Here is a 10,059-nt window from a genome sequence, read left to right on the forward strand (position 1 = left end):
ATGACCTAAAGCAAGTTTTAGTACTTTTCTGAGTTTCTGATGATTCAGTAGGTTCTGTGCCCCCTGGAGTATCAGATCATATTCATATTGGTTTCCGAGCATCTAATGCAGTGTCTCCTTCACAAGAGACGGTCAGTGAACTTGCGCAAATGGGGTGAGTAGTGTGAAGAAGGACATTAGTTTCAGGGGAGTGGGGCTTCTGAGAAGGTCCTCACCCTCACCCCCTTGATTCTGATGTCTACCCCCATGCCCTTTACCAAAAATCAGTGATTCAAATAATAATATACTTCCCAAAGTTCCTAATAGATTGTGATTCTCCGAAGGAAAAAATAAATGTTTTGCTTTAGCATTCACTAGTCAAACCTGTTATAAAAATCAAAAATAAATGGCCAGTAGCCCCCAGAGAACTCCAAAAGGCAGTTTGTCCACCAGGAAAACTCTGGGGGTGGCCTCAGAGAGACACCAAAGTAACAAGAAAACCTCTTGACATTTGCTGATGCTCTGAAACACCAGCAAACAGGAGAAGCACACTAAGACCCAGGGGGCAGGGATAGATAAAAGATTTACAGATCACCTCATCTCATTTAGGTTAACATGCTCCGCATGGGTGCTGTTTGTTGTTGCGGAGACAAGTGTCTCCCAGAGTGAAAGGTCTTCTCTAAGAGTGAATGCTCTGTTCTCACTTTTGCTATAGGTCCTAAAGATGTGGACAGCATTAACTTTAGGCCAAACATTGAAGACCTGTGAATTAAGCAACTAATTGCATTTAAAAGAATTCACTTAGGGCTTTTCAGTGTCATAGGTGTGTGCTTGTGAGATAGGGAGATAGATAGATAGGAAGAAGATGGATATCAAACTAATATATAAACATTACATAATTTAGAAGATAAAAAAATAAGGGAGGAGAAAAGCATTCAAAATCCTACTACCCTAAGACAACCAAACTATTTGTTTATTGTGTATTCTTGTTTATATCCCATTTATTTTCTATGAAGAGTATTTTTAAACATAGTTATAATATGCCATATATATATATATATATATATATCCTACTTTTCACTTTATTTATTACCATAAGTATCTTCCAATTCCAATTTTTAAAAATTAGATTACACTTCATCATTCTCCACCCAACACCTTTTCTCTCAAGTCAGTCACAATGGGACATGGAGGCTGTGCGTATTTGTTGTTGTTAGATATAACACTTAGATACCTATATTCATATAACGACTTTGACCCTATATGTTTGAGTTTTTTCCTGTATGTTGTATGCACCTCAAAGATGGGTTCCTAGAAGTAGAATTACTAATTCAAAGGGCTGAACTTTGATTCTTGAGACATGTGACCCAATGGATCACTGAAAGAGTCATGCTAACCAAAATATAGTACGACAGGATTCAATCTCACTGAATTTCACCAAGAATTATTTAAATGTCAGCCTCCACAGTGGACATAAGTATTGGTCCAAAGATTTTATAGCCACTTGGCAGAGAGGTTGATAGATGTGGGAAAAGATAGGAAAAAAAGGAAGAGACACTTAAAACTCAAGTAGTGCATGGGAACTAGACACCATTGGTAACTGACAACTGGTTAGAAATTAATGAGGCATTACTGAAGTAATGTACATCAATGTAATAGCAGCTTTCAGCTTTCCAGAGTGGATACAGCTGCAAAATAAGTGATTCAGGGTGGACTTGTTGATGGGAATCAACTCTACCACTAATTTTGGGGGTTGTCTTTGCAAACCATTTGTCTCTCTGGACCTTTCAACTACAGAACTAATAGGCTGAAGGCTGAGGAGAGTTTAGATTATAGTGTCAAATCCAGATGATGAAGACAAAGTCACAGAGTCATGGGTCCAGTCAGTTATTTCCCCTTGACACCCAGAGTTACAACTCTGATGAGATCAACAGTTCTATCAGAGCTGTACAATGAAATGGCAGACATCCCGGGAAGCTCTTGGGGCTCCTCCCAACCTCAGTTATGAATCTGAAGTTCTGTATGCCCCATTTGGACTGATGGTAAAGATTCTTCAGGGCCTTGTTTTCAAGAGAATCTCCACAGGAAAATGTTGAATAAGCAGATCAGGGAGGTGGCTTGAGTCATCGACCACCATAACGACATTTGGCCTTTGGTGCCTCCCTAGTGCTCTCCATCCAGATGATGACACACAAAAATTAGCCATACTGCTTTCAATTTAGTCAACTGAAAGAATAAAGGCAAGTTCCCTCATTGTCCGGACTCTGTTTTGCAGGCAGGACCTCTCAGATTTCAAGAGAATCCTGGGGCACTTTTTGGAGGCTTCTAGTATGGGGGGGGGGGAGAGAAAGAGAGAGAGGGGTTATATATATGTGTATGTGTATATACACATACACACACATATATATATACACATACACACACACACACACACACACATATATATATACACACACATACACATATTTGTGGTTTTGTAACATAAAAACCGTGAAGATAGTACAGAGAACAATCCTGTACCCAGTTTCCCCCATTACTAACATTTCACCTTAGAATGGTACTTTTGTGACAATTGATATTCACACAATATGATTAACTAAAGTCCATCATGTATTCAGATTTGTTTAGATTTACCTTCTGTCTTTTTCCATTAAGTACCACTTTACATGAAGTTATCATGTCTCCTTAGGCTACTCTAGGCTATGGCAACTTATCAGCATTTCCTTATTTTTGATGACCTTGACAGTTTTGAGGAGTACTGGTCAAGCATTTTGTCCGACGCCCCTCTACTACAATATGTCTGATGTTTTTTCATAAACAGACTGGGGTATGGGGAAGACCACAGAGGTTATGACCCATTTCACCACCTTATATCAAAGGTACATACAATCAACATGGTTTATCATTATTTGTTTGGTTGGTTGTTCATGGTTTATCGTTGTTGATATTGACCTTGATGTCCTGGCCGCTGTAGTGTTAGTCTGGTTTCTCCATATAAAATTACCTCCCCCTCTCCCCTTATTATACTATGCTCTTTGGAAGCAAGTCACTATGCCCAGCTCACACATAAGGAGAGGGGAATTATACTCTCCTTCCTTCAGGGGAGAGCATCTACATAAATTATTTGGAATTCTTCGGCATGGGAAATTTGTCTCTTCTCTTCCATTTATTAATTTTTCCCATAATTTATTTATATCTGTGTAAATGTGTAGGCATTTATTTTATACTTCAGGTTATCATCTAATATTATTCTATCTTGTCACTCAAATTTTGCAGCTTTGCCCCTTGGAAGCTCTTCAGGTGGTGCCAGTGTCTCTGAAATATCCCCCAGCAATGTATGGACTTTTGTGTACTTGTTTGGTGTCTTTTTCTCCCCCCCCCTTTTTTTTTTAGCAAATCCTTATTTTATGGTACAATCTGGGTATTAGGTGTGTTCATTGCTACTGTGGCTTCATTGCTTCTAGTCCAAATATATTTTAAAATTTACATTTTAAACAACAACATACACAGGTTCCAATATAATCACATGATTCAGGACAACTCTAGATTTAGTAATAGTATGAAATCTCGGCACCATGAGAGACTGGGAGGGCTCCTACACTGGGTCCTGCAGCAGGATCCGCACACAAAACTTATATGTGAAGGTCTTCTTGTGCACCACTAGAACTGAAGCAGAACCTCAGTGGAGAACATATCAGAAGTCCAACTCTGAGGCCTGCTCTGAATGTAAGGCCACACCAAATGGCTCTTTTGCAGGGTTGCACACCCTATATCCTCTTTCCAACAACAACAACAACAACAAACCACAATGATTATAGAACCAGGGCATCAGAATTCTAGATTGGCTCTGTCAGCGATTCAGTGGATGTGGAAATGCCTTCTGTCTGGGCCTCAGTGTCCAATTGCATACTATCAGTAACATTGGATTGGATGTTTGCTAAGGACCCTCCCACTTCTAGCACATTATAACTCAGGAGTTCTATACTGAGAGTGTAATTGACTCCATGTCTCCGTGTACATGGACAGCAATATTTCAGAGGGCCTAAGCCAAAGGAGAAACGGTGGTGGTAGGATGTGACTGCTAATGATTAAGGGCTGTTTTATTACTTCCTGAGGATGCCAAGGTCTGACAAAGACCTTATTTCATCTAGACAGTTGGGTCTGAGAAGTTTAGACCTTTGTCTTAAAGAACGGAGATCAAAAAAATATAGGAAATACTGATTGGAAGTATCTCTTTCATTGTCTTCAAGTTTGTTCTGGAAGATCAATGGTTTTTTGTTAGTTTGTTTGTTTTTAGTTTGTTTTTTTTTTTTTTTTTTTTTTTTTTTTGGTAAGGGCAAACTCCTCATCTGTTATTTCCTCTAACTTCAAATCATTACTTTTAAGGCAGTTATGGCTGAATTACCTCTAAGTTTCTTACTAGGAATCTCTCTCTAGGTTTTTTTTTTTTCTTTCCTTCCTTTGTGTGTGTATGAATGTTAGGACATATTTTTCATATCCACATGGGGCCCAGTGGTTTAAAGACTGCCCAGTTTACAAGTGTCATCTCTTTCCTATCATTGACTGGGACAGTTTCCAAAAACAAACAGAAGGCAAAAAAAAAAAAAAAAAAAAAAAAGAACGATAGTGCTGAAAAGACACTTGGGAACTGTCACAACTGATTATGAATGCTGGAGAGCAAAGGTACAAGGTCTTAGAACCTGTCTCTTCCAACTCAACATCAAAAATCTTCAATTGGTTTTTGGACCCACTCAGCAAAACCCCAGACTTTGGTCTACAATTGGTTAAAAATTGATAGAGGTGAGGATTCTGGGACTGCCTTCTTTACTTAGAAGTTTAAATTTTAACCCCTTCCCCCATGCCAGGTACACATATGATACAGCTCCTTTCCATTGCCCCCCCATCTTAAAGTTATATAAATATGTATTTGGATATAAAGGTATAGAATTTAAACAGAGACACGTCGTGCAAATCATCGGAGTTATTTCTTTGCAAGGCTGAGGAAACTGAGTCCTGACAAGTGGTTTTGCTCTCCATAAGGGAGTTACAGGCAGGACTGTAATTAGAAGCCAAGGTTTTTTTGGCAACAAATCCAGGTTTGTTTTTTTTTTTCTTCCTACCTCACACCATGCCCCTGTGGAGTTTCGTGTTTGTGTGCATGTGTGTGGGTTTCTGTATGTACCTATGTTACATAGACACGGACATGTAGGAAACATGCACCGAGCATCTGTAGTCTGACCTCAGGGAGCGGTGTAATGACTCGAATTTCAGGCAGCTGAAAGGTTTCTGCGGGTGGAGGGTGAAATAAACAAGAAAAGCCACTGTGGAGATGTGAATGGAAAAGTACCGAAGCGCTCCCTCCCTCCGCACATTCTTCCGCTCTCCAGCTCTGCCTGCCAGCGAGCTGGCTTCAGATAGGCTTCTTCAGGGTCAGGTGTACAGAGGGCGGTGTGGAGAAGAAGGGGGAAAAAATGCAGGCACAACACGCAAATCAAGTTTTTCCACTTCTAGCCTTAGGTAGTAAAGACAGCTAAGTACAGGCAGGCAGCCGCAGGGAGGGTGGGCCAGCTACCCAGAGTTTACAAACACTCAAGTGCTTTCCTCTCTTCATCCCTTCCTGGTCCAGCTGCTGCTTTTCTTCATGCTAGAGTTTCATAGGAAGTGAAAACCCTGCTATTCAAAACAGTGATCCAATGCAATAAACAAATGATTAGGCACGCCCCCCCCACTTCTCTATTTTAAGCTCCTGATATTTATTTCCATTTTTAAAAAGTGAGAAAAGTGTGGAAAATCAGTGTTTTGGGGGGAAAGTCTGAGCTAGGCTAGAAAAGGTTTCTAAAGAAAAAAAAAAAGTCTCAGAATAAAACAGGCTGAAAGCAGGCAGCATATGGATCAAAATTAAACGTTGACACTTCTTTTTCAGAAGGTAGTAGCTGGAAATCATCTTCTGTTTTTTTCTTTTATTGTCTCGAAACTTTCTGCTCAATTTCTGTAAAATATACCAAGAAATCTCCTTTCTCCAAGGATAATATAGGGAGCGTGTCTACAATAACTCTAAATGAAGCATTTGAGAGAAAAGGAATAGGTAAAATTTTCTGCAGCAGGTGGACAGCACCACCCACACCCAACAGAAGTAGTGTCGAGTACCACAGCTTAGGTGACAAACATAACCAAACCCAAATGTCCATCAAAACTCAATAGTAGCATCATGACCAGGAGTTCGTTTTGAAGACCAATTTACAGTTAACTAGGAAGCCAAAGCAGCCTCGCTTTCCCCAATTCTGCCAGAAAAACAGGACACCCTCCTCTAAAGCCAGGCTGTCAGATCACCCTCATTCTGTGAAATGACGCAGGACCATCAAACGAGGACCCATTTTCAGGTGTGTCCTGGGGTCACACATGCCTGGGGTCATACATGCTCACACACACAGGGCCAGCCTGTCCTCTTGAAAGGGAGAAGCCTGGGGGAGTTGTATAATTGATTACAAGGTTCTTTCCCATTCTAAAATCTATAATTCTGAGATGTGATAGTTGAAAGATATACCAAAGTACCAGAAGTTCCTGACAGGTGAAACCGACTTCCTGTTTGGAGCCCCCTTGAAAAGAGGACAAGACAGTATTTATTCCAAGGACAGCTTCCTTTTCATCTATGACTGAATTGTGGGGAATTGGATGCAAAATCTGTCCCTTTCCTTAAATAGATGTAGTATTAGGACCAGGCTATTTTATTTGTAACAAAGCTTATATTTACCCAGCAGCTGCGTTCAGGAACCTAGTACTATGCCCAGTCCACTGGGCAAAGGGAATGGCCTGGTCCTCTGTTCTGAGTATTACTAGCCAGTGATCATTAAATAACAGGACTGGGTGATACATGGTCCCTCTGAGTCTGCAGAAATCACTCATAAGACCCCAGACACAGAATCACTCTTTAGAGCTTCTTAAGGTTGATTTAAAAGAATTTGAATATATTCAAGTCAATCCTTTCTTTAATCCTGTAACATAGCACTGCTGGAGTAAAGGAGCCCACACAGTGATGCCAACTGGCTACTGATGGGGAGAGATCAAGAATGAGAGAAAGGAGGACAATGTGGAAGAAATTCAACTGATATAAAATCCGACAGTTATGTTCCCAGGATTTGAAAGGAGATTGAGAGACGGGTGCACAATTTTCCTCACTGTTCATTCGGTAGAGAGAAAGGGATCTACCTAAAGTCTCTATCTTTCGAATATTTTCAATTTTTTTTCCTTTTAACAGTGCCCTTCTGATCAATTTCTTTCAATGTAAACACTGATTTGGTTAAAAAAACAAAACCAAAAAACCACCATCATAGAAATGTGGGACTCTGGCACTTGGTTCCAGAAATAATGTGTTGAGAAGGTTTGAGTTCCGTGGTGGTGGGGTTAATTATCTATAAACTAGACCTGGTGGGTTTTCCTTCCAAGGGCTGCCTGCAAAGAATTAAAAAGGTCTGAGGTGCAAGAAGGGTGAATTCCTTCCCAGCCCCCATTCTGGCTAGTTCTACTGCCAGTGGGAGCAGATTTCCCTCTGCTCTGCAGCGCCCCCATGGGGCTAAGATTGGAGTGGCAAAGAGAACGCAGGAGGGACAAACCGTGTTTAAGGTTGGGGTGGTGGGGGGCGATGGCAAGAGACCAATGAGGCACGGTGGCAACTTTGATTAGAAAAGTGACTAAAAATCATAAAAGTAACTCCATCATAGGATCAATAACAGAGCAGAGCCATATATTTCACATTCCAAACCCTATACAGATACACCTGAGAAACCTTGAAGTTCTTCCTACTCTCAAAGACAGAAAAAATATCACACATGTAAATGCACAGAGAAAATCGCTTTGGCAAAATCGGGGTATCGTTTTGAATCCAGTGGAATTCATTTAAAACTCTGAAAAGGGAGGGGAAGGAGACAATAAAAAAGCAGATAGTCCGCCTTCTGGCAGAATGAATCTGCACTTGACAATATCATGTGTCTTTGGGGGTAAAATGTTCATTTCAACAACAGTGACAGGATTAGGCCTATGTATATTTTTCAAAAATCCTTTACAAGACAGGCTTTTCTGCAGAGGCTGCAGTAATCCATCTGTCAATAAGTATTAAAATATTCAGATTTCATAGGAACAGACACTTAGGCATATTTTCTAAGCTCCAGAACTTGCGGAAAATAATCAACCCCTTTGGACCTCTTCTGGATCTAAAATTCCCTACACTGCCTTTTAAAGGTGGTGGCGGCGGGAGGGGTGCACTGACAATAACATTTTCAGCAACAGATCTGAACTTCTTACGGACTTTTCCAGGGAAAGAGATCCCAAATATCCCAAGAAACAGCCCGTAATCTTTCGTAGCTCTGCTCACCTCTCCATTTTAAACCCAAATTTGAGGTTGGGAGAGGTAGAGTATTTTGGGACATATCTTTTTTGGAAATTAACAAGTGCAGAAATTTTGTGGAACCTTTAAGAACTCATCTGTAATTTAATGAGTCGCCTGAAGGACTCTCAAAGCCAAGGCTCAGAACAGCATGACCTTTGAAAGCTGCTTCTGGTCCAAACATTTTGGGTTAATTCTTGAGGAATCTGAAATATTATTTTCCCCTCACACCCTTTTTTTAAGAGAGAGACATAAAAGAAACAAGAGTCTCCCTCATTCGGGGATGAGTAGGAGGGGAAAAAACCCCAACCAACATTTAAATAGGGAAACTGGCAGTTCTGAATAAACAAACCAAGGCCCACAGTGAAATGATTCCGCACTGCATTTGCCTTTAAAAAGAAAGGAAAGAGGGAAGAAAGAAAGAAAAGAAAGAGTTCCCCCCACTTCTCCTCCTCCTCCTCCCAAGTGAGCTCCGGAGCTAAGGAGCCTGTGCTGCGTGCCGCGCGCTGTAGTTGTAGCACAGGCTGTTCTAAACACACGCAGTATCTGTGATACTGGCACGGCAGGCCTTTAGAATTCCCTCCGGCTGATCTCTTAAACACAGACAGAAGAGATTTTTTTACAACGACCTTGAAACGAGCCGGCGGTTGGGGGGAGCGCGGGGGATCGAGATCTTAAGAAAAAGCAAAACACAAACATGTATTTGGTTCACCTAATTCGGTAGAACACACGCGTACACATACCCAAATACACACACGTTTCTTTCAACAAGAAATGTCCTAACAGTCAACAATAACAGAAAGAGTAAACCCACCACTTGCTGTCCTGGAAAGAAACAAACCAAACCAAAACAAATCCTTTGAACATGTCCCTCAAGTGCAGGAGAGCCTCCTCTCAATTAAAAAAAAAGTCCAAGGGAAAAAGAAAATTGCACCCCCCCCCAAAAAAAAGTGGGGGTTGGGATTGTTACATGCGATCAAAAATTGAAGCCGCTCTCAATAGTCTCAATATTAAAATAACACATCTTCTTTAAAGCGCTTGAGCGATTAGAGAGTGGGGGGGGGGGGGAAGCACACACACACAAAACAAAATCCAACCGACGCGGGATCCTAGTATTTACGTAACACCACAAACTTGCAAAAGGCAAAAATCAGAAGAAAAAAATCCGAAAATCATCAAAATACAACCACCAAAAAAAGAAAAAAAAAATCCCAAGCCACCACATCAACAAGGAAAAAAAACCAACAAAACAAAACCGAAAGACGTCCCAAATAAAATAAAGCAAATGAACCCACCGAAAACTGCTTGGCAAATATTTTTCTCGTGGTGCCTAATATTCTAGCTGGAAAGAGCTGTGGTGTTTATTGTTTTTTTCTCTTACTCGCCTCTAAAGCTACTATATATAACAGACTTTTTCCAACGGGTCGAACCTCTCTCTCCCTTTTGTGTATTTAGCTCGAGTAGCTGAGTTTATGGGTAAGAGAGGAGGAATTAGCCCCAGACCCCGGGAAAGCAAAGCGCACTCCCCCTCTTATGTCACCGAATAGCAAATTAGTTCTCAGAATTCCAGAGGCCGAGCTTTGCTACAGCGAAGACGCCGACGTCACAGAGGGGGTGCCCACGTGACGCTGGCGGAGCAGACTGTACCATCGTGCGGGGCCCCGGGAGGGAGGGACGCCGTCTGGCCCCTCGAGCCTCGA

The 10,059-nt window shown here is 41.2% G+C and overlaps 1 long non-coding RNA gene across 1 annotated transcript; it reads right to left on the reverse strand.

Moving 5' to 3' along the window:
• Nucleotides 1–1,035: 1,035 nt before the first annotated feature.
• On the reverse strand, nt 1,036–10,024 carry LOC131824740 (uncharacterized). The gene is made up of 2 exons (XR_009350970.1): nt 9,655–10,024; nt 1,036–2,304 (listed from the first exon to the last, which is right to left on the reverse strand). It is a non-coding gene; the product is annotated as an uncharacterized LOC131824740 (long non-coding RNA).
• Between the last annotated feature and the right edge of the window lie 35 nt (nt 10,025–10,059).

This window comes from Mustela lutreola, chromosome 2 (assembly GCF_030435805.1).
Source record: "Mustela lutreola isolate mMusLut2 chromosome 2, mMusLut2.pri, whole genome shotgun sequence".
Taxonomy (NCBI): domain Eukaryota; kingdom Metazoa; phylum Chordata; class Mammalia; order Carnivora; family Mustelidae; genus Mustela; species Mustela lutreola.